This window comes from Manis pentadactyla, chromosome 13 (genome assembly GCF_030020395.1).
Source record: "Manis pentadactyla isolate mManPen7 chromosome 13, mManPen7.hap1, whole genome shotgun sequence".
Lineage (NCBI taxonomy): Eukaryota > Metazoa > Chordata > Mammalia > Pholidota > Manidae > Manis > Manis pentadactyla.
The window spans coordinates 87,546,607-87,572,153 of NC_080031.1; the positions used below are offsets into that span (position 1 = coordinate 87,546,607).

General features: G+C 41.2%; 1 non-coding gene across 1 annotated transcript; it reads right to left on the reverse strand.

Annotated features, from left to right (window-relative positions):
• Window positions 1-17,802: 17,802 nt before the first annotated feature.
• On the reverse strand, window positions 17,803-17,909 carry LOC118917137 (U6 spliceosomal RNA). The gene has a single exon (XR_005026698.2). It is a non-coding gene; the product is annotated as a U6 spliceosomal RNA (small nuclear RNA).
• Between the last annotated feature and the right edge of the window lie 7,638 nt (window positions 17,910-25,547).

The window sequence follows — 25,547 nt, forward strand, 5'->3', positions numbered from 1 at the left end:
TTGGAGTCTTAAAGGGGCAGGGCGGGTCACTTAATCCAGAGGTAGGGAATCCGGGGATCTCTGGGCACCCTAAACCCTGGGCTGCAGGGAGCAGGGAGGCCCCTTACGGAGATAAATAGCCTCAAGGCTGCTCCCCCTCCAACGCGACTCCACCACTTTGGAGTAGCTGCCGGAGCCAGGCCACGCCCACAGCAACAGCGGAGATTAACTCCATAGCAGCCGGGCAGGAAGCAGAAACCCTGTCTGCACGCAGCTGCGCAGCACAAGCCACTAGAGGTCGCTGTTCTCCCAGGAGAGGAGGGCCACAAACCACCAAGAAGGGAAGTTCTTCCAGCCGTCACTCGTCCCAGCTCTGCAAACTATTCCTATCACCATGAAAAGGCAAAGCTACAGGCAGACAAAGATCACAGAGACAACACCAGAGAAGGAGACAGACCTAACCAGTCTTCCTGAAAAAGAATTCAAAATAAGAATCATAAACATGCTGACAGAGATGCAGAGAAATACGCAAGAGAAATGGGATGAAGTCCGGAGGGAGATCACAGATGCCAGAAAGGAGATCACAGAAATGAAACAAACTCTGGAAGGGTTTATAAGCAGAATGGATAGGATGCAAGAGGCCATTGATGGAATTGAAACCAGAGAACAGGAACGCATAGAAGCTGACATAGAGAGAGACAAAAGGATCTCCAGGAATGAAACAATATTAAGAGAACTGTGTGACCAATCCAAAAGGCACAATATCCGTATTTTAGGGGTTCCAGAAGAAGAAGAGAGAGGAAAAGAGATGGAAAGTATCTTAGAAGAAATAATTGCTGAAAACTTCCCCAAACTGGGGTAGGAAATAATCGAACAGACCACGGAAATACACAGAACCCCCAAGACAAAGGATCCAAGGAGGACAACACCAAGACACATAATAATTAAAATGGCAAAGATCAAGGACAAGGAAAGAGTTTTAAAGGCAGCTAGAGAGAAAAAGGTCACCTATAAAGGAAAACCCATCAGGCTAACATCAGACTTCTCGACAGAAACCCTACAGGCCAGAAGAGAATGGCATGATATATTTAATACAATGAAACAGAAGGGCCTTGAACCAAGGATACTGTACCCAGCACGACTATCATTCAAATATGACGGTGGGATTAAACAATTCCCAGACAAACAAAAGCTGAGGGAATTTGCTTCCCACAAACCACCTCTACAGAACATCTTACAGGGACTGCTCTAGATGGGAGCACTCCTAGAAAGAGCACAGCACAAAACACCCAACATATGAAGAATCGAGGAGGAGGAATAAGAAGGGAGAGAAGAAAAGAATCTCCAGACAGTGTATATAACAGCTCAATAAGCGAGTTAAGTTAGGCAGTAAGATACTAAAGAGGCTAACCTTGAACCTTTGGTGACCACGAATTTAAAGCCTGCAATGGCAATAAGTACATATCTTTCAATAGTCACCCTAAATGTTAATGGGCTGAATGCACCAATCAAAAGACATAGAGTAACAGAATGGATAAAAAAGCAAGATCCATCTATACGCTGCTTACAAGAAACTCACCTCAAACCCAAAGACATGTACAGACTAAAAGTCAAGGGATGGAAAAACATATTTCAAGCAAACAACAGCGAGAAGAAAGAAGGGGTTGCAGTACTAATATCAGACAAAATAGACTTCAAAACAAAGAAAGTAACAAGAGATAAAGAAGGACATTACACAATGATAAAGGGCTCAGTCCAACAAGAGGATATAACCATTCTAAATATATATGCACCCAACACAGGAGCACCAGCATATGTGAAACAATTACTAACAGAACTAAAGAGGGAAATAGACTGCAATGCATTCATTCTAGGAGACTTCAACACACCACTCACCCCAAAGGACAGATCCACTGGGCAGAAAATAAGTAAGGACACGGAAGCACTGAACAACACAGTAGAGCAGATGGACCTAATAGACATCTATAGAACTCTACATCCAAAGGCAACAGGATATCCATTCTTCTCAAGTGCACATGGAACATTCTCCAGAATAGACCACATACTAGGCCACAAAAAGAGCCTCAGAAAATTCCAAAAGATTGAATTCCTACCAACCAACTTTTCAGACCACAAAGGCATAAAACTAGAAATAAACTGTACAAAGAAAGCAAAGAGGCTCACAAACACATGGAGGCTTAACAACATGCCTTTAATAATCAATGGATCAATGACCAAATCAAAATGGAGATCCAGCAATATATGGAAACAAATGACAACAACAACACTAAGCCCCAACTTCTGTGGGACACAGCAAAAGTAGTCTTAAGAGGAAAGTATATAGCAATCCAAGCATATTTAAAAAAGGAAGAATAATCCCAAATGAATGATCTAATGTCACAATTATCGAAATTGGAAAAAGAAGAACAAATGAGGCCTAAGGTCAGCAGAAGGAGGGACATAATAAAGATCAGAGAAGAAATAAACAAAATTGAGAAGAATAAAACAATACCAAAAATCAATGAAACCAAGAGCTAGTTCTTCGAGAAAATAAACAAAATAGATAAGCCTCTAGCCAGACTTATTAAGAAGAAAAGAGAGTCAACACAAATCAACAGTATCAGAAACGAGAAAGGAAAAATCACAACGGACCCCACAGAAATACAAATAATTATTAGAGAATACTATGAAAACCAATATACTAACAAGCTGGGAAACCTAGGAGAAATGGACAACTTCCTAGAAAAATACAACGTTCCAAGACTGACCCAGAAAGAAACAGAAAATCTAAACAGACCAATTACCAACAACGAAATTGAAGTGGTAATCAAAAAACTACCAAAGAACAAAACCCGCGGGCGAGATGGATTTACCTCGGAATTTTATCAGACATACAGGAAAGACATAATACCCATTCTCCTTAAAGTTTTCCAAAAAATAGAGGAGGAGGGGATACTCCCAAACTCATTCTATGAAGCTAACATCACCCTAATACCAAAACCAGGCAAAGACCCCACCAAAAAAGAAAACTACAGACCAATATCCCTGATGAACGTAGATGCAAAAATACTCAACAAAATATTAGCAAACCGAATTCAAAAATACATCAAAAGGATCATACACCATGACCAAGTGGGATTCATCCCAGGGATGCAAGGATGGTACAACATTCTAAAGTCCATCAACATCAACCACCACATCAACAAAAAGAAAGACAAAAACCACATGATCATCTCCATAGATGCTGAAAAAGCATTTGACAAAATTCAACATCCATTCATGATAAAAACTCTCAGCAAAATGGGAATAGAGGGCAAGTACCTCAACATAATAAAGGCCATCTATGATAAACCCACAGCCAACATTATATTGAACAGCGAGAAGCTGAAAGCATTTCCTCTGAGATCAGGAACTAGAGAGGGATGCCCACTCTCTCCACTGTTATTTAACATAGTACTGGAGGTCCTAGCCACGGCAATCAGACAAAACAAAGAAATACAAGGAATCCAGATTGGTAAAGAAGAAGTTAAACTGTCACTACTTGCAGATGACATGATACTGTACATAAAAAACCCTAAAGACTCCACCCCAAAACAACTAGAACTGATATCGGAATACAGCAAAGATGCAGGATACAAAATCAACACACAGAAATCTGTGGCTTTCCTGTATACTAACAATGAACCAACAGAAAGAGAAATCAGGAAAACAACTCCATTCACAATTGCATCAAAAAAAATAAAATACCTAGGAATAAACCTAACCAAAGAAGTGAAAGACTTATACTCTGAAAACTACAAGTCACTCTTAAGAGAAATTAAAGGGGACACTAACAGATGGAAACTCATCCCATGCTCGTGGCTAGGAAGAATTAATATCGTCAAAATGGCCATCCTGCCCAAAGCAATATACAGATTTGATGCAATCCCTATGAAACTACCAGCAACATTCTTCAATGAACTGGAACAAATAATTCAAAAATTCATATGGAAACACAAAAGACCCCGAATAGCCAAAGCAATCCTGAGAAAGAAGAATAAAGTAGGGGGGATCTCACTCCCCAACTTCAAGCTCTACTATAAAGCCATAGTAATCAAGACAATTTGGTACTGGCACAAGAGCAGAGCCACAGACCAATGGAACAGACTAGAGAATCCAGACATTAACCCAGACATATATGGTCAATTAATATTCGATAAAGGAGCCATGGACATACAATGGCGAAATGACAGTCTCTTCAACAGGTGGTGCTGGCAAACCTGGACAGCTACATGTAGGAGAATGAAACTGGACCATTGTCTAACCCCATATACAAAAGTAAACTCAAAATGGATCAAAGACCTGAATGTAAGCCATGAAACCATTAAACTCTTGGAAGAAAACATAGGCAAAAACCTCTTAGACATAAACATGAGTGACCTCTTCTTGAACATATCTCCCCGGGCAAGGAAAACAACAGCAAAAATGAGTAAGTGGGACTATATTAAGCTGAAAAGCTTCTGTACAGCAAAAGACACCATCAATAGAACAAGAAGGATCCCTACAGTATGGGAGAATATATTTGAAAATGACACATCTGATAAAGGCTTGACGTCCAGAATATATAAGGAGCTCACACGCCTCAACAAACAAAAAAGAAATAACCCAATTAAAAAATGGGCAGAGGAACTGAACACACAGTTCTCCAAAAAAGAAATACAGATGGCCAACAGACACATGAAAAGATGCTCCACATCGCTAATTATCAGAGAAATGCAAATTAAAACTACAATGAGGTATCACCTCACACCAGTAAGGATGGCTGCCATCCAAAAGACAAACAACAACAAATGTTGGCGAGACTGTGGAGAAAGGGGAACCCTCCTACACTGCTGGTGGGAATGTAAGTTAGTTCAACCATTGTGGAAAGCAGTATGGAGGTACATCAAAATGCTCAAAACAGACTTACCATTTGACCCAGGAATTGCACTCCTAGGAATTTACCCTAAGAACGCAGCAATCAAGTTTGAGAAAGACAGATGCACCCCTATGTTTATTGCAGCACTATTTACAATAGCCAAGAATTGGAAGCAACCTAAATGTCCATCAATAGATGAATGGATAAAGAAGATGTGGTACATATACACAATGGAATACTACTCAGCCATAAGAAAAGGGCAAATCCAATCATTTGCAGCAACATGGATGGAGCTGGAGGGTATTATGCTCAGTGAAACAAGCCAAGCAGAGAAAGAGAAATACCAAATGATTTCACTTATCTGTGGAATATAAGAACAAAGGAAAAACTGAAGGAACAAAACAGCAGCAGAATCACAGAACTCAAGAATGGACTAACAGGTACCAAAGGGAAAGGGACTGGGGAGGATGGGTGGGTAGGGAGGGATAAGGGGGGGAGAAGTAGGGGGGTATTAAGATTAACATGCAAGGGGGGGTAGGAGAAAAGGGAGGGCTGTACAACACAGAGAAGGTAAGTAGGGATTCTACAACATTTTGCTATGCTGATGGACAGTGGCTGTAAAGGGGTTTATAGGGGGGACCTGGTATAGGGGAGAGCCTAGTAAACATAATATTCGTCATTTAAGTATAGATTAGTGATACCAAAAAAAAAAAAAGGGCAGTTCCTGTGTGGTAACCTCCAATGAGTTCTACACAAGGGTATAAAGGGCATATAAAAGTGTAAGCAAAGTGTCTGTTTGTGTTTATACAGAGGATCAAAGCCTAATTGGGCTACCCCAAAAATGAACTAAGATATGATATGAAAAAGAACTTCCAGCATCAGCACTCTCTGGAAGACTCATGCCAGAAGATGATCATCAAAAAACCCCAACAACGATCCACGCACTGCTACAGCTGTAGATGCACTCATCCCACCCGTTCCTGGACTTGCCATGGGAATGAGGAAGGAGATATCTAAGCTGGCCTGTGCATACAGTAAAACAACAAATTTGACTGGATCTATACTGTTGGAACTCAACCAAGAATTAGGAGAAGTGCAAATTGTAGCGCTCCAAAATCTTACAACTACAGACTATTTACTGTTAAAAGAACATATGGGATATGAACATTCCCCAGGAATGGGTTGTTTTATTTTTTTTTCTATTTTTTTTTTTTTTTAGATAATTATTTTTTATTGAAGGGTAGTTGACACACAGTATTACATTACATTAGTTTCAGGTGTACAACACAGTGATTCAACATTTATATACATGATAATTCTAAGTACCAGCTATCACCATACCAAGTTGTTACAATATTTTGACTATATTCCTTATGCTATACATTACATCCCGGTTGCTTATTTATTTTACAATTGGAAGTGTGTACTTTTTCTTGGTTGTTGTTGTTAGGGCATCTCTCATATTTATTGATCAAATGGTTGTTAACAACAATAAAATTCTGTATAGGGGAGTCAATGCTCAATGCACAATCATTAATCCACCCCAAGCCTAATTTTCGTCAGTCTCCAATCTTCTGAAGCATAACGAACAAGTTCTTACATGGAGAACAAATTCTTACATAGTGAATAAGTTACATGGTGAACAGTACAAGGGCAGTCATCACAGAAACTTTTGGTTTTCCTCATGCATTATGAACTATAAACAGTCAGTTCAAATATGAATACACATTTGATTTTTATACTTGATTTATATGTGGATACCACATTTCTCTCTTTATTATTTTTAATAAGATGCTGAAGTGGTAGGTAGATACAACATAAAGGTAGAAAACATAGTTTAGTGTTGTAAGAGAGCAAATGTAGATGATCAGGTGTGTGCCTGTAGACTATGTGTTAATCCAAGCTAGACAAGGGCAATAAAACATCCACATATGCAGAAGATTTCTCTCAGAACAGGGGGGGTGAGGTTCTAAGCCTCACCTCTGTTGATCCCCAATTTCTCACCTGATGACCCCCCTGCGACTGTGCCTGTCTTAGGTTGTTCCTCCCTTGAGGAATCTTACCCGTCTCTGGCTAACCAGTCATCTTCCGGGGCCATACAGGGAAATGTTAAGTTGGTAAGTGAGAGAGAAGCCTTATTGTTTGAAATGGTTAGCTTTTTATTTCTTTGCATATTTATGCCCTGTGGCTTCTATGCCCAGCATTTGTCTTGAGGTATCTTTACCACTTGGAGGAGTTATGATACTCGGTAAATTTGATATGAGGCACGAATTCTATTTAAGAATTCGTTGTAATTAGGAAGGAAGAAGAAAAGCTATAGAAGTAGCAGGCGAGAGAAAACATGGGAAGATTGATTATTTCTTTGACATATCTTCTTGTAGAGTAACTTCAGCATGTATATATTTTAAGCTACTACTTAAATTGCGCACACACATTAACATAATAGGAGTATAGTTACATAACCAAAGCATACCTGTAATTACCAGCCATCTCCAGTGAAACCAAGAAAACCAGTTAGGCACCCTAGGCATTTGTGAAAACTTATCAATGATATGATGGTTATTATCTAACTGAATTTGAATAGTTTGAGAAAAATCAGACAAATTAAAACAACCCATTCCTGGGCACTGTTCACATCCCATATGTTCTTTTAACAGTAAATAGTCTGTAGTTGTAAGATTTTGGAGCGCTACAATTTGCACTTCTCCTAATTCTTGGTTGAGTTCCAACAGTATAGATCCAGTCAAATTTGTTGTTTTACTGTATGCACAGGCCAGCTTAGATATCTCCTTCATTCCCATGGCAAGTCCAGGAGCTGGAGGGATGAGTGCATCTACAGCTGTAGCAGTGCGTGGATCTTTGTTGGGGTTTTTTGATGATCATCTTCTGGCATGAGTCTTCCCGAGAGTGCTGATGTTGGAAGTTCTCTTTCATATCGTTTCTTAGTTCATTTTCGGGGTAGCCAAATTAGGCCTTGATCCTCTGTATAAACACAAACAGACCCTTTGCCTACACTTTTATATGTCCTTTATATCATTGTGTAGAACTCATTAGAGGTCACCACATAGGAACAGCATTTTTTTTTTTAATCATTAATCTACACTTACATGACGAATACTTTGTTTACTAGGCTCTCCCCTATACCAGGTCCCCCCTATATACTCCTTTACAGTCACTGTCGATCAGCGTAGCAACCTGTTGTAGAATCACTACTTGTCTTCTCTGTGTTGTACAGCACTCCCCTTTCTCCCACCCCGCTATGGATGCTAATCTTAATACCCCCCTACTTCTCCCCCCCTTATCCCTCCCTACCCACCCATCCTCCCCAGTCCCTTTCCCTTTGGTACCTGTTAGTCCATTCTTGAGTTCTGTGATTCTGCTGCTCTTTTGTTCCTTCAGTTTTTCCTTTGTTCTTATATTCCACAGATGAGTGAAATCATTTGGTATTTCTCTTTCTCTGCTTGGCTTGTTTCACTGAGCAAAATACCCTCCAGCTCCATCCATGTTGCTGCAAATGGTTGGATTTGCCCTTTTCTTACGGCTGAGTAGTATTCCATTGTGTATATGTACCACATCTTCTTTATCCATTCATCTATTGATGGACATTTAGGTTGCTTCCAATTCTTGGCTATTGTAAATAGTGCTGCGATAAACATAGGGGTGCACTGATCTTTCTCATACTTGGTTGCTGCATTCTTAGGGTAAATTCCTAGGAGTGCAATTCCTGGGTCAAATGGTAAGTCTGTTTTGAGCATTTTGATGTACCTCCATACTGCTTTCCACAATGGTTGAACTAACTTACATTCCCACCAGCAGTGTAGGAGGGTTCCCCTTTCTCCACAGCCTCGCTAACATTTGTTGTTGTTTGTCTTTTGGATGGCAGCCATCCTTACTGGTGTGAGGTGATACCTCATTGTAGTTTTAATTTGCATTTCTCTGATAATTAGCGATGTGGAGCATCTTTTCATGTGTCTGTTGGCCATCTGTATTTCTTTTTTGGAGAACTGTTCAGTTCCTCTGCCTATTTTTTAATTGGGTTATTTGTTTTTTGTTTGTTGAGGCGTGTGAGCTCTTTATATATTCTGGACGTCAAGCCTTTATCGGATGTGTCATTTTCAAAGATATTCTCCCATACTGTAGGGTTTCTTTTTGTTCTATTTATGGTGTCTTTTGCTGTACAGAAGCTTTTCAGCTTAATATAGTCCCACTTGTTCATTTTTGCTGTTGTTTTCCTTGCCCGGGGAGATATGTTCAAGAAGAGGTCACTCATGTTTATGTCTAAGAGGTTTGTGCCTATGTTTTCTTCCAAGAGTTTAATGGTTTCATGACTTACATTCAGGTCTTTGATCCATTTTGAGTTTACTTTTGTATATGGGGTTAGACGATGGTCCAGTTTCATTCTCCTACATGTAGCTGTCCAGTTTTGCCAGCACCACCTGTTGAAGAGACTGTCATTTCGCCATTGTATGTCCATGGCTCCTTTATCAAATATTAATTGACCATATATGTCTGAGTTAATGTCTGGATTCTCTAGTCTGTTCCATTGGTCTGTGGCTCTGTTCTTGTGCCAGTACCAAATTGTCTTGATTACTATGACTTTATAATAGAGCTTGAAGTTGGGGAGTGAGATCCCCCCTACTTTATTCTTCTTTCTCAGGATTGCTTTGGCTATTCGGGGTCTTTGGTGCTTCCATATGAATTTTTGAATTATTTGATCCAGTTCATTGAAGAATGTTGCTGGTAGTTTCATAGGGATTGCATCAAATCTGTATATTGCTTTGGGCAGGATGGCCATTTTGACGATATTAATTCTTCCTAGCCATGAGCATGGGATGCGTTTCCATCTGTTAGTGTCCCCTTTAATTTCTTTTAAGAGTGACTTGTAGTTTTCAGAATATAAGTCTTTCACTTCTTTGGTTAGGTTTATTCCTAGGTATTTTATTTTTTTTGATGCAATTGTGAATGGAGTTGTTTTCCTGATTTCTCTTTCTGTTGGTTCATTGTTGGTACATAGGAAAGCCACAGATTTCTGTGTGTTGATTTTGTATCCTGCAACTTTGCTGTATTCCGATATCAGTTCTAGTAGTTCTGGGGTGGAGTCTTTAGGGTTTTTTATGTACAGTATCATGTCATCTGCAAATAGTGACAGTTTGACTTCTTCTTTGCCAATCTGGATTCCTTGTATTCTTTTGTTTTGTCTGATTGCCGTGGCTAGGACCTCTAGTACAATGTTAAATAACAGTGGGGAGAGTGGGCATCCCTGTCTAGTTCCCGATCTCAGCGGAAATGCTTTCAGCTTCTCGCTATTCAATATAATGTTGGCTGTGGGTTTTTCATAGATGGCCTTTATTATGTTGAGGTACTTGCCCTCTATTCCCATTTTGCTGAGAGTTTTTATCATGAATGGATGTTGAACTTTGTCAAATGCTTTTTCAGCATCTATGGAGATGATCATGTGGTTTTTGTCTTTCTTTTTGTTGATGTGGTGGATGATATTGATGGACTTTCGAATGTTGTACCATCCTTGCATCCCTGGGATGAATCCCACTTGGTCATGGTGTACGATGGTTTTGATGTATTTTTGAATTCGGTTTGCTAAAATTTTGTTGAGTATTTTTGCGTCTACGTTCATCAGGGATATTGGTCTATAGTTTTCTTTTTTGGTGGTGTCTTTGCCTGGTTTTGGTATTAGGGTGATGTTAGCTTCATAGAATGAGTTTGGGAGTATCCCCTCCTCTTCTATTTCTTGGAAAACTTTAAGGAGAATGGGTATTATGTCTTCCCTGTATGTCTGATAAAATTCCGAGGTAAATCCATCTGGCCCGGGGGTTTTGTTCTTTGGTAGTTTTTTGATTACCGCTTCAATTTCGTTGCTGGTAATTGGTCTGTTTAGATTTTCTGTTTCTTTTTGGGTCAGTCTTGGAAGGTTGTATTTTTCAAGGAAGTTGTCCATTTCTCCTAGGTTTCCCAGCTTGTTAGCATATAGGTTTTCATAGTAGTCTCTAATAATTCTTTGTATTTCTGCGGGATCTGTTGTGATTTTTCCTTTCTCATTTCTGATACTGTTGATTTGTGTTGACTCTCTTTTCCTCTTAATAAGTCTGGCTAGAGGCTTATCTATTTTGTTTATTTTCTCGAAGAACCAGCTCTTGGTTTCATTGATTTTTGCTATTGTTTTATTCCTCTCAATTTTATTTATTTCTTCTCTGATCTTTGTTATGTCCCTCCTTCTGCTGACCTTAGGCCTCATTTGTTCTTCTTTTTACAATTTTGATAGTTGTGACATTAGACCGTTCATTTGGGATTGCTCTTCCTTTTTTAAATATGCTTGGAGTGCTATATACTTTCCTCTTAAGACTGCTTTTGCTGCGTCCCACAGAAGTTGGGGCTTAGTGTTGTTGTTGTCATTTGTTTCCATATATTGCTGGATCTCCATTTTGATTTGGTCATTGATCCATTGATTATTTAGGAGCGTGTTGTTTAGCCTCCATGTGTTTGTGAGCCTTTTTGCTTTCTTTGAACAGTTTATTTCTAGTTTAATGCCTTTGTGGTCTGAAAAGTTGGTTGGTAGGATTTCAATCTTTTGGAATTTACTGAGGCTCTTTTTGTGTCCTAGTATGTGGTCTATTCTGGAGAATGTTCCATGTGCACTTGAGAAGAACGTGTATCCTGTTGCTTTTTTATGTAGAGCTCTATAGATGTCTATTAGGTCCATCTGTTCTAGTGTGTTGTTCAGTGCCTCTGTGTCCTTACTTATTTTCTGTCTGGTGGATCTGTCCTTTGGAGTGAGTGGTGTGTTGAAGTCTCCTAGAATGAATGCATTGCATTCTATTTCCTCCTTTAGTTCTGTTAATATTTGTTTCAGGTATGTTGGTGCTCCTGTATTGGGTGCTTTCTTTATTTTGAAGTCTGTTTTGTCTGATACCAGAATTGCAACACCTGCTTTCTTCTCTCTGTTGTTTGCTTGAAATATCTTTTTCCATCCCTTGACTTTAAGTCTGTGCGCGTCTTTGGGTTTGAGGTGAGTCTCTTGTAAGCAGCATATGGATGGATCTTGCTTTTTTATCCATTCTATTACTCTGTGTCTTTTGATTGGTGCATTCAGTCCATTTACATTTAGGGTGATTATTGAAAGGTATGAATTTATTGCCATTGCAGGCTTTAAGTTTGTGGTTACCAAAGGTTTAGGGTTAGCTTCTTTACTGTCTTACTGTCTAACTTAACTCGCTTGTTGAGCTATTATAAACACAATCTGATGATTCTTTATTTCTCTCCCTTCTTATTCCTCCTCCTCCCTTCTTCATATGTTGGGTGTTTTGTTGTGTGCTCTTTTTAGGAGTGCTCCCATCTAGAGCAGTCCCTGTAGGATGCCCTTTAGAGGTGGTTTGTGGGAGGCAAATTCCCTCAACTTTTGCCTGTCTGGGAATTGTTTAATCCCTCCTTCATATTTAAATGATATTCGTGCTGGATACAGTAGTCTTGGTTCGAGGCCCTTCTGTTTCATTGCATTAAGTATATCATGCCATTCTCTTCTGGCCTATAGGGTTTCTGTTGAGAAGTCTGATGATAGCCTGATGGGTTTTCCTTTGTAGGTAACCTTTTTTTTCTCTCTGGCTGCTTGTAATACTTTGTCCTTGTCTTTGATCTTTGCCATTTTCATTATTATGTGTCTTGGTGTTGCCCTCCTTGGATCCCTTGTCATGGGAGTTCTGTGTACCTCTGTGGTCTGAGAGGCCATTTCTTCCCCTAGTTTGGGGAAATTTTCAGCAATTATTTCTTCAAAGACATTTTCTATCCCCTTTTCTCTCTCTACTTCTTCTGGAATGCCTATGATTCTTATATTATTTCTTTTATATTGATCACTCAGCTCTCTTAAAATTCTTTCATTCCTGGAGATCCTTTTATCTCTCTCTGCATCAGCTTCTCTGCGTTCCTGTTCTCTGTTTTCTAGTCCATTAATGGTCTCTTGCATCTCGTCCATTCTGTTTTGAAGTCCTTCCAGAGCTTGTTTTATTTCTGAATTCTCCTTCCTTAGTTCTTGCATATTTCTCTGCAAGTCCATCAGCATGGTTATGACTTTTGTTTAAATTCTTTTTCAGGTAGACTGGCTAAATCTATCTCCCCAGATTCCTTCTCAGGGGAAGATGTAGCAGATGCTGAAGCTGTCTGGGTTATTCTTGTCTGAATCATATTTTTTTGCCTTTTCATGTTGACAGGTGCTATTGACTGTCAGCTGGGAGGGCCAAAATTTTCACTTACTACTGGCCTTTCTTTACTGGGGCAACTGCGACCCCTAGTGGCTTGTGTTGGGTAATTGCGTGTAGAGTGGGTCTTTGTGTCTTGCCTGGCCGGGAGGGAGAAATTTCCCTTTCTGTGGGCGGAATTTGTCTCAGGCTGCTTCTCTGCTTTCGCAGCGCCCGGTGGGGTGATGGATGGGGGGGCTGCTTGACTGTTTTCCTCCGTGAGGGGTCTCAGAGCTGTTGCCCAGGGGGTTAGTGCACCCGGTTTTCCCTGTAATTTCCAGCTGCTGTACTGTGACCTGGGTTGTTTCCGTCAAGCTGTTAAGTCCCTGTCCCTTTAAGACTTTCAAAAAGCCCCCGCTTTTCTTTGTCACAGGGGCACCAGCTTCAGCACCCGCTCAGAGGTCTTACCCCCTGTTCTCCCAGTATCCAGGGCCCCCTGGGCATATACTGTGTCTGCGCTCTGGCCCGGATGGCTGGGGCTGGGTGTTCGGCAGTCCTGGGCTCCGTCTCCCTCCCGCTCTGCCTATTGTTCTCCCGCCGGGAGCTGGGGGGAGGGGCGCTCGGGTCCCGCCGGGCCGGGGCTTGTATCTCACCCCTTTCACCAGTCGCTGCGTTCTCGCTGGTGTAGCTGCAGTCTGGCCACTGTCCTGCGTCTTCTGGTCTCTCTTTTAGGGCTAGTTGTGTTTGTTGTATTTTCAAAAGTATATATGTTTTTGGGAGGAGATTCCCACTGTCCTACTCACGCCGCCATGTTGGCTCCGCCCCCCAAGGTTGTTTTAATTTGTCTGATTTCTCTCAGACTGTTCATGTTCAGTTGGACAATATCCACCATATCATAGATAAGTTTTCACAAGTGCCTAAGGTGCCTAACTGGTTTTCTTGGTTTCACTGGAGATGGCTGGTAATTACAGGTATGCTTTGGTTATGTAACTATACTCCTATTATGTTAATGTGTGTGCGCAATTTAAGTAGTAGCTTAAAACCTATACATGCTGAAGTTACTCTACAAGAAGATATGTCAAAGAAATAATCAATCTTCCCATGTTTTCTGCCGCCTGCTACTTCTACAGCTTTTCTTCTTTCTTCCTAATTACAACCCTTAAATAGAATTCGTGCCTCATATCAAATTTACCGAGTATCATAATTCTTCCAAGTGGTAAAGATACCTCAAGACAAATGCTGGGCATAGAAGCTACAGGGCATAAATATGCAAAGAAGTAAAAAGCTAACCTTTTCAAACAATAAGGCTTCTCTCTCACTTACCAACTTTACATTTCCCTCTATGGCCCCGGAAGATGACTGGTTAGCCAGAGACGAGTAAGATTCCTCAAGGGAGGAACAACCTAAGACAGGCACAGTCGCAGGGGGGTCATCAGGTGAGAAATTGGGCATCAACAGAGGTGAGGCTTAGAACCTCACCCCCCCATTCTGAGAGAAATCTTCTGCATACGTAGATGTTTTATTGCCCTGGTCTAGCTTGGATTAACACATAGTCTACAGGCACACACCTGATCATCTACATTTGCTCTCTTACAACACTAAACTATGTTTTCTACCTTTATCTTGTATCTACCTACCACTTCAGCATTTTATTAAAAATAATAATAATAAAGAGAGAAATGTGGTATCCACATATAAATCAAGTATAAAAATCAAATGAGTATTCATATTTGAACTGACTGTTTATAGTTCATAATGCATGAGCAAAACCAAAGGTTTCTGTGATGACTGCCCTTGTACTGTTCACTATGTAACTTATTCACTATGTAAGAATTTGTTCTCCATGTAAGAACTTGTTCGTTATGCCTCAGAAGATTGGAGACTGATGAAAATGAGTCTTGGGGTGGATTAATGATTGTCCATTGAGCACTGACTCCCCTATACAGAATTTTATTGTTGTTAACAACCATTTGATCAATAAATATGAGAGATGCCCTCACACACACACACAAAAAAGTATACACTTCCAATGGTGAAATAATAAGTAAACGGGATGTAATGAATATAGTCAAGATATTGTAACAGCTTGGTATGGTGATAGCTGGTACCTAGTATTGTCATGTATATAAATGTTGAATCACTGTGTTGTACACCTGAAACTAATGTAATGTAATACTGTGTGTCAACTACCCTTCAATAAAAAAATAATTATCTACAAAAAAAAAAAAAGAAAATAAAGATGCATCAACTGTAGGTTCCTCCAGGACAGATGCAGCGCCCTCTCCAGGTGGTGGAGCACTCCATGCCCTGCCCTTACACATAAGTTGAGTTGGTATGTTTGGGCTCCTGGTTTTAGCAGAGGCCCTTGGGGTTGATATCAACTTGGCCCCTGCACCTTTGGGATGTATGAGGTGTATGGAATCGTTCTGTCTGGACCAGAGATGGGAAAGCTGGCTCTCCTGACAGTTCATCCTGCCTTGTGGCAGTAACTAAAGAATGCACACCACACCCCTGAGACCCAGTCTCTTCTTGACTGGCTGATGGCTGCCCATCACACTATATGGCCCAATCAGGGTGACTTACCGTCTTACCCTGCTAGGTGGCAGATGTATACCAAGTTCCAAAAGGTGTTATGGGAGTTAGGCATGAAAAATGCCATTTATAGCCTAGTGAATTATGAGCCATATGAGGAACTGTTTACCATGGGGATGAGGACTGTGGTGCTTCAAAGGGCTCCCCCATCCCTCTTTGGACCCCTAGTGACCATTCTTGCTCCTCAGTTAGGGCAGCCCATAAGTGAGGTTACCCGCATGGTAGCAGATTTGGGAGAGGCTGAAATAATGTGAGCATGGAAGGGAATATGATCCGCTACTCAGAGGAAGAGTTTAAAAGTCTCTGTAAAGGTCACGAGGACCCATATATGGGTTGATTTGATAAAGGCAGTAGCAGACAGAAATTGGATGGAAAGTCAAATAAAATCTTACTGGAGCTGTGACAACAATTGAAGCCAAAACAATGGTTTTGGCAGTTGGCTAAGGCAAGGACCAAGAAATGAAAGCCAGAGACAAAGCTCCAAGTCTGTACCATGTGCCTTCAGGACTTTCTGCATGACGGTGAGCCGACCCTGCCTTGACCCTCACAGGAAAATAATTGGGTGATACGATTTGACTGAGGGGAGGGTCAAGGCATCTATGCCTTGGGGGACCACGTGGGGACTGAAGGCCACATGTTGAAATGTCAGTTCATTGGTCCCAGTGAAAGTACAACGTGTCCTGGCTCTGGTAGACCCAGGAGTCAAATGCTCACTGATTTATGGCAACCCTGGGAGATCCCACTGTTATAGATGTGTGCTGGGATAAGGCTATTAGAGTGAAACAAGCCCGAATCCCATTGGCAATAGGATGTCTAATACTGTGTATGATGTTATGCCAAATTCTGTTTGTCTTACAGACAAATGTGGCATTATTGCAAAAGGTTTTGGTCTTTTAGGCTACTGGAGAGTGTTTATCTTGCACTTGGGACAAATTCTGAGGCCCTTATACCATTTGGCACAAAAGGGTGTCATGTGGGACTGGGATGAGATGTGTACATCTGATTTTTGCCATTGCAAAATGGACAGTCAAGGCCATGCAGGCCTTTGGAGTGATAGACCCATCAAGACATGTGAGCTGGATATTCATGTAACTGAAGACAGTAATACTGGGGCCTCTGGCAGTGACTTGAAAGAACTTGCCAACCTTTTGGATTCTGGTTGCAACTCTGGAAAGGAGCAGAGGTCCAATACACCTTAACAGAGAAATAATTGGCTGCTGTGTATACCATGTCTTTATGTCTATGGAGCCCATCACTGGAATGGCCCTGATACAGGTTAGAACCACCTATCCCATCAAAGGGTGGATATGAGACTGGACCCAAAAGCTGAAGAGTTGCATGGCACAGATGCTCACACTGGCCAAGTAGGGTGCATACGTACAGCAGCAACAGGGACGATAGCCGAGGAGCTGATGCCCCTCGTCAGGTGGCAGATAGATTATATGGGGCCTTTACCCTTGTCAGAGAGGTGGTGATATGTCATGACTGGTGTGGACACAGTTACTGGACTTCTGGTTGCTTTTCCTACATGTTGTACAGACCAGCAGATGACCAAAAGAGGCCTGGGGTGTCTCTTTGCCACCTATGGCCAACCACAGGTAATTGAGAGTGATCAGGGCACCCATTTTACTAGACACGCACTACAAAAATGGGTGCAACAATCAGGAATAAAGTGGAAGTTTCATGTACCATATAACCCTACTGGGGCAGGCATGATAGAGAGATATAGTCATTTGTTAAAATCTGGCTTGAAGTCAGACAATCTATGGGGATGGTCAGTCTATTTATGCACAGTGTTATGGTGTTTGAATGAAAAGCCCCAGAAATGGGCATTGAGCCCCTTAGACATGCTGATACACATTACCCTCTCCCCTATACAACCACAAGTACAAACCAAGGAGGAATTGTTGAAGCCAGGGTTTGGGCACCAGAAAGATACCTTGCTACCAGCACTGACTGCACTAAACCCTGGAGACTCCTTTCAGTGGAATTGTCACATGGACCAATGATGGGGATCTGGCACCCTGGGGACAGGCCAGGAAGCTGCCCTCCTATGTATTCCTGGAGTAATGGCAAAGTGGCCCCCAAAGATCACAGTAATGTACCCTAAATGGCTAAATGGTAAGAAAATCTTACTGGGGAATTTAAAAAAAAAATATGGAACGCTTCACGAATTTGCGTGTCATCCTTGCGCAGGGGTCATGCTAATCTTCTCTGTATTGTTCCAATTTTAGTATATGTGCTGCCGAAGCGAGCACTCTTACTGGGGAATTTTGTTTTGTCTTTATGGCCAGTGTATATGCCTCCAGTAGCACTATATATGGACCCCTCAGTAACCCCCATGGGGAGAGGGGTAAAGGTATGGTATACTAGACCCAGATGGGACCCCTTCCTGCCACAGTCCTATCACAGGACCACATGCTTGCATGTATCCTACCTGATGGACAAGACTTGCCTATGTTAGTGTCATTAAAACATGTGTTATCGCCCTTACGGTTTATCTCCTCTGACGTCTGTGTGAATTGGGCAGGCACCCTAGCAAGAACTGCTGCTTACTGGGTGAGCACAGAAAGTGTGAGTCATGAACTTATCTGAGTAGAACTGGTGTGAATATGGCTGGAATGACCACTTGGTGGCAACCGATCTCCTCAGGTTTGAGGATTATTATATTTTCGTTATTGTTATCTGCATCATAATTTTGTTATTAGCATATTGTTGTATCCTCTGTTGCTATTGTGGAATCTGGTTACAACATTCCAGGTTTTTTGCACAGGGTCCATCAAGGTATATTGAAGGTGCATAGATTGTGAGGCAAGAATCCTGGAAGTGTGGATTGTAGGGAAAAATGGAAGTTCCTATGGCCAGGATCCTCATCTGACCCTGATATATTTGCCCACTGTGCACATGCAATGCTTGCAAGCGCATGCTTGCACACATGTTGGCAATGGGCTATCACTGACCCTACATAAAGAGCTCTACCCAGTTCTCTGGGGCTGCAAGGAAGCAGAGAGGCCCAGAGACAGAGACTGGCTTGCTGCATGCAGATGTCTCTGGAGGAGGACAGGATTCTAGTGCTTGACTTACCATCTCAAGAATAAAGCTGGTGTAAAACCCCTTTACCCCCAACATTCCATTGCCATTTTCAGTCTCATCAAATCCTGAGTGAACTTGCCCAGTGCTGAAACCCTCAGGCGAGACAGAGGATAACTAATAAATAGTCTTCAATGTGTCAGGGGCATGAAAGATAAGACCAAAGTACTGTTACAGGTCAAGGAAGACTAAGGAGAAATGACAACTAAACGTAACATGGTATCCTAGATTGGATCCTGGAACAGAAAAAAGACAGTATTAAAAAAAAATGAAATCCAAATAAAGGCTGTAGTTTAATTAATAGTATTTGAGTAGTGTTAATTTCTTCATTTTGATTAAGTGTACCACAATTACATAAGATGCTTGAAGCCAGCTGACGGGTATAGGAGAGTACTCTGCAACTCTTCTATAAACTTGCTTCAAAATGAAAGCGTTCATAAAAAAGGAAAAGGGGGGGGCTTGTAAAAAACACACATTCGTATATCCCAACTCCCAGACATGAAAATGTGCATGTTAAATATGCTTCCCAAGTGATTCTGCGGCATGGCAGAGTTAAAAAAAACCTTATTCTATGTACTTTGAAGAATGTTTTAAAAATTAAGAACTGTGCTTGAAATAATTAACAAGAATATATTTATGCATTATTTCTGTAACTAAAAAGAATATGAGGACAACCTAAGTCAGTGGGTCTCAACTTTGGTTGAATGTGAGAATCACCTGAGGATATTTAAAAAAAAAAACACGCATAACCAGGGCACATCCCAAATCAACCGTGTCAGAATCTCTGGAGGTGGGTCAGGGCATGAGTAGTTTTAAAGGCTCCCCAGGTGATGCTAATGTGTAGTCAAGGATGACAACAACTGACCTAAATGTTCAAACCCTGATGGTCAAAGGAAATTGCAGAAAGTGCCACCCAAAGAGTTGACAGAGGGTTTCTTGAAGAGATGGGAGATGCTTTACCACTTTACTGCACTTAAAAAGATGTCTCCCAATTCTCAGCCTTTTGTGCATTACTTTTTATTCAGAGAAGGTAACACTGCAAGTATTTTAAAAGAGAACAAGTCCTTGTTTATCAGAGAGGAAGAGGGTAGCATAGTTCTCTCATTTTCCCATGTAGGTCTCCATTCTGTTTCAGGCGGAGGAGCCTTCAACCTTCTAAAGGATGTTAGTGGAGGCAAGCTGCTTGGTTCTTTTTGAAGAACAAAACTGCTCAACCCATGCATTTACATGGTTGCTGTAGAAACAGCCGGGTAACAACTCTACATGCATCCCTGTCAAGTGACTGGACCAAAAGTTGGCATCTGACCCAAGGTGGGTCTGAGCAAACTTTCCTGAGATTTTTTGCATGTGAGAGAAAATATTGCTAATCTTTGGGGGCTTCAACCAGAAGATATCAAACTTGCTGAAATATGTTGAGTACTTTCTTTTTTCCCAGTTACTGCTAAGTATGATAATATATCCATGTTCCCACTGACATATGAGGGTCAGAGAATTAAGAGGTATACATCATACATAAATGCATTGGCAATGGTGATTTCCATCTCGGCAAGGGAGTGGATGAGGGGAGGGAGAATAAACTCTTTTTTGTGTGTATTTAGTATATATACTTCAGTGTTGTTTAGAAAAGTTTCAAAGACAATGAATCAGTATGTTCCTGAATAATTCAAACTCCCTGAGGGTTAGAGACTCATCATTATAGTTTCTGGAATTCCATAGGGAGCCTAGAAGTGTTCCCCACAGAAGGACGATGACATCCATTTGTTACAGGCTGGCTGATTCACAGAAATCCTTTTCTTGTGCTCATTAAAATTCACAGTTCATGAAAAGAAGCTCAGAGGGAAGGAAGACATTGAAGTGAGGGTGCTTCAGGCAGATTTTGTCAAACTGTGGTCCACCGATCCTCAAGGATGTCTACGGATGGAATTCACAGAGCCTGTGGACCTGGATGAGACTAATTGTATCTTTATTTTCACTAACCTCTATCTGAAATTTATAAATTTCTTTCATTTAAGAATGTAGACAAGCCATAGTAGTAAACAACTGTGTCTTTATTTCCAGCGGAAATTACAGATATATTCATTCATACCAATCAAAATTGTTACAGATACCTGAAATACTGTTCTTGTTTATCACTACTTCAAAATTATTGTAGGTAGTAGCCTGGCTGCTAGACCATAATTAATGCATCAATAAGAAGCACATGTATTACCATATCACAAATTTGACTTAATATTTAGGTAACTGCAATTATAGATTATTGTTTTTATTTGTAGACCTATATGTGGTGTTTTTAATGCTCTCGAAACAAAATTCTTAGAAGGGGTCTGTAGGCATCAACAGATTTCCAGAGAGGCTCATGGCAGAAAACAAGTTAGGAATCCCTGCATTAGAGCTAAACAAAACTAAATAATCATTTAACAAATAAAAGCAATAATGTTCTTTTACCCTTGTTAAAAGAAAAGAGATTTATAGATATGTAAAAGTTCATACACCAAGCAAGTCTTTTTCATTTTTCAGAGACCTAGCATGAAGGAAATGACATTGCTACAAGCATCTGGAGGTAAACTATCTTCTGAAGGTCTAGAAATATCTTTTGTTTAGAAAGAGGACCTAAGCAAAAACCAATTTCTACAACAAAGATGATATATTTCCTTTCAATGACACGAACAGTATTTGACAAAGTCCTGACATTTATGACACTTCTGCTCTTTCAAACGATGGAGAAGATGCTTTAGAATTTCAATTGCTTTTAGAATTTTTTCCAGTAATAGACCAAAGCCCCAAAGCCTCATTTTATCTTTCTGAATCTTAAAAAGAAGAACAAGAATCTATACAGCCAATCAAAGTGATGTGACATATACAAGAACTCAGTTTAGAAGTTCAAGATTGCCTGGATTCACTGTACGTGTACTCAGGTGTCTGTGTCAGTACATTCTAGTGTTCCCTCTGACTTTAAAAAGCTCATGGAAAATAAAGGGCAGCAGAATTTGGTGAGGGGATGTTAACAGAGGCTGGGGACGGGGAGACGCTCCAATGGCATGTGACACTCTTCGTGTCCACGAAGAGCACACTGTGTGATCACCTTGCTTGCCTTTCAGTGGGACACATGACCTGTCCTCATACCAAGTTGTGTAAGTTCACTGTTTTGTCTTTTTACATTATCAATAAGGATGCTGTTTATGAAGGCAAGGTCATCAGGTCCCTTTGTCTGGACTCTGGGCTAGGGAAACACCACTCACTCTCCCCTCTTCTCCCTTATTTCGTAGTGGTCTGAGATTGTGGCAAATTGCAGAGCATCCCAGGTCACCCTAGGAGGGCAGGGAAGTCCCGTCTCGTAACAAAACGGGAGGGATCAGGGTGGAGAACTTTCAGGGCTCAGTTATTTGAAAGCATGGCACCAACTAGCCGATAGGCTACGTGTTCTTGGGGTTTGTCCGCTTCTGCCTATCTTGGTTCCATCAACTCTACAAATAAATAAGGAGTGACCCAACAAAGACACTCAAAGTGTGGCCTGACAGGAAAGCATCATTTGGGAGCTTGTTTGAAACTTAAATTCTCAGGTCCCAACCCAGACCTACTGAATCAGAATCTCTGCAGCTGAGGCCCAGGAGCCTGTGTTTTAATAAGCCTTCCCAGTGATTCTTAGGCACACCAAGATTTGGAAGCCCTGGCCTAGGCAGCCGTCTAAAGGCTGCTTTTCTGAGCAAGGAGGATGTCACGGTGTCACTGAGCAGCTGCAGTGCGATATCGTTGTTCACTGAGCAACCGAAGCCCCACAATGAAGGGCAGCAAAGCCATGATCTCACTGGACATAGACCGAGAGGGGAAAATCCTTTCATTTTTCTTTAACTTTCCAATGCTACCTCCATGCCAATGAGTTTGCAAAACACCACAGACACCCCCACCGTGACTAAGTGTTTTGAAATGGTAGGCAGGAGAAGAGGTTGAATAGCTCAGAGAATTAAGGCAGAACAAGTTGTTTAGGGAGTTAAAAAGCTTTTTCTGGTCCTTCCACTGCCTTTCTATAAATACGTTGCGATCTTACTCACGCGTTTATAATCAGCAACTGGCTCAGTGCCTGGTTCACTGTAGCTGCTCGATGAATGTTTGAAAAATGAATAAATGAACCAATAAATGAATGGATGACATCAAATGAAGCTTTTATCCTTACCTCCGTGTATTAGTTTTATATTACTGCCAAAACAAATTACCTCTAATTTAGTGGCTTAAATGACACAAGTTTATTATCTTACAGTTCTCCATGTCAAAAGTCCAGCATGGATCTCACGGGGCTAAAACCCCGTGATCAGCAGGGCATCATTTCTCTCTGGAGAATCTAGAGGACAATTCCTGTCCTCGATCATGTGGGTTACTGCAGAACTCAGTCCCCATTGCCTTGCTGATTGTCAGCTGGGGGCCTTACCTAAGTTCTAGAGGTTCTCTGCATCCTTGGCTCATGGCCTCCTTCCTCTTCTTTGAAGCCAGCTGTAGGGGGGTGAGTACCTCCAGGCCCTGACTCTCGCCTCTCTCTTTCTGCCACATCTGTCTGACTGACTCTTCTGCCTTCCTTTTCCACTGTTGAGGGCTTATATGGGAAGATGGATCTTACTCAGATAAACCAGGATAATTTCCCTACAACAAGGTACATAGTCTTCATTACATCTGCGATGTCCCTTTTGCCTTTTGCATACTCTAGAAATTAGGACACAGACAACTTTGGTGAGCCACTATTCTGCCTACGATACTTTATGGGACAAAGTATATTAAAAGCATCTGAATCCCCCAGGAATTTGGTGGGGAACAGGTATAATGTTCTTGTAGAATGCATTAGCATAAAGTATCAACACCCAGAGTTGGCCCTTTGAGAGATGATACTAGAGCAATTTGTGACTTTCTATGACCACCACTCTAAATTTCTCTCTCCTGTACCCCGTCCCTCCTCCATGTAGTGCAAGACCATACCCAAGCCCTTAACCCTTCCTTCTTTTTCCTTTTCCTGCCTCCCAATCAAATCACAGTTGCAATAGTTAATAACGATAGATTGCTTTATTGTAGTTCTTTGAGTATTTTATACTTATGTTGCTGAATATTTTTACATAAACCATCTCATTAAATTATATGATCTCAGTTAAGTAATTGTATTCTCATTTTAGAGGAAGGAGAGGCTTAGAAAGTTTAAGTAGCCTATGCAAGATAGTAAATAGTAGACTCAGATTCTATCACAAGCCCTTTTTAAATCATTAAAACCCTACCTCCTGGTGGTGCCGTGTTTTTGCCTTTCCCTCCCCCCTCCAAGAATAAACACAATCTAAGTCAGGCTTATACGTTCACTAGCTGATATGTGACGAAGTCTGTACTGGGTTCTTCAGAGAAACAGAACCAATAGGAAATATACATGGACACAAATAAGAGGAGATTCGTTAAAGGAACTAGCTCATGCAATCATGCAGGTAGGGAAGTCCCTTGATGTGCAGTCTTCAAGCTGGAGACCCAGGAAAGCCAGTGGTGTGTAGTCTTGGCTTCAGTCTGAGTCCAAAGGCCTGAGATTCGGGAGGCCCACGCTCTGGGAGAACCAGGCCCCGAGGTCTGAGAGCAGGAGCGGATGGAAGCCTCAGCTCAGGCAAAGAGAGCACCACCTTGTTCTCTCCGGGCCCTCAAGCGGGTTGGATGATGGCCACTCACACTGACAAGTGCCGTCTTTGCTCAGTCTACCAATTCAAATGTTAATGTTTTCAGGAAACACCCTCGCCAACACACCCAGAAATAATGTTTACCAGTTCTCTGGGCCTTCCTCAGCCTAGTGAAGTTGGCACATCAAATTAACCATCCCAGGGCCTTTCATAACAAAATCTGAAGAACAACCCCAAGAGTGAAAATCAAAACATCTTGTGATGGACCAGGAGAGGAAATAAAAACGTGTGGTTTCATTTGTAGAGCTTGGCAAAGTAGGAGCTGAGGAGAAAAGTGCCGGAGAATTCTTTTTCCGACTTTCTATGCCAGAAAAACAAAGCCTGGTTGCATGGAAGGGTTAGGAAGAAGGTCTAGGGGAGGCCTCGTAAAACTGGTTATTGCTATAGATACAGTATTTGAACAGTTTCCCACTTCTAGATTGGAATTTTATTCTTACCAGAATTGTACCCAAATTGGACAAAATTTTCCCTCAGTGTAGGAACCTGCAAATAAGAATAAGAGTGACTGAATAATGAATTATTTTGCCCCTCTTTTGACCGTATTTAACCATTCTTTGTCTAATTTTATTAATCAGCATTCAGTGACTCATTATTTGTAAATACAGATGGAATATTTTGCTATGTGCAGGCACTATGCTAGGTAATGGGGTAATAAAAAGGACTTCACAGTTTAACCACAGACTGAGAAACACCGATTGGAATGTGGCATGATCTCATACAGGTGCAATCTCATTTTTATCCTTATCCTGGGAGATATATTAATCAAGAAACACCAAAGAAACATGGATTTAATCCTGAATGGTTTGTTTGTTTGGAGGCCAAATCTTGTCCCTAAGAGATTCATTTTCAACAACTGTCCCATGCAGGGCAGGACAGCCCACTTCCCCTTTGCTTCATCACGTTCCTTTCACAAAAAAGGAGCTGTGTTCCTGGGGACAGGGACCACACTGTACTCCAAGCGCTCCGCTCCCGCCCCCGACCAAAGATTATTCACCCTTAGATTTCCCACTAGCATTCCTGAAGGAAGACCAATCAAATCTTACTTCCTGGAGGCTTACACTTTCATTGAAGCCCAAACGAGTATTTATTGTACCCATGTATATATATATATATATA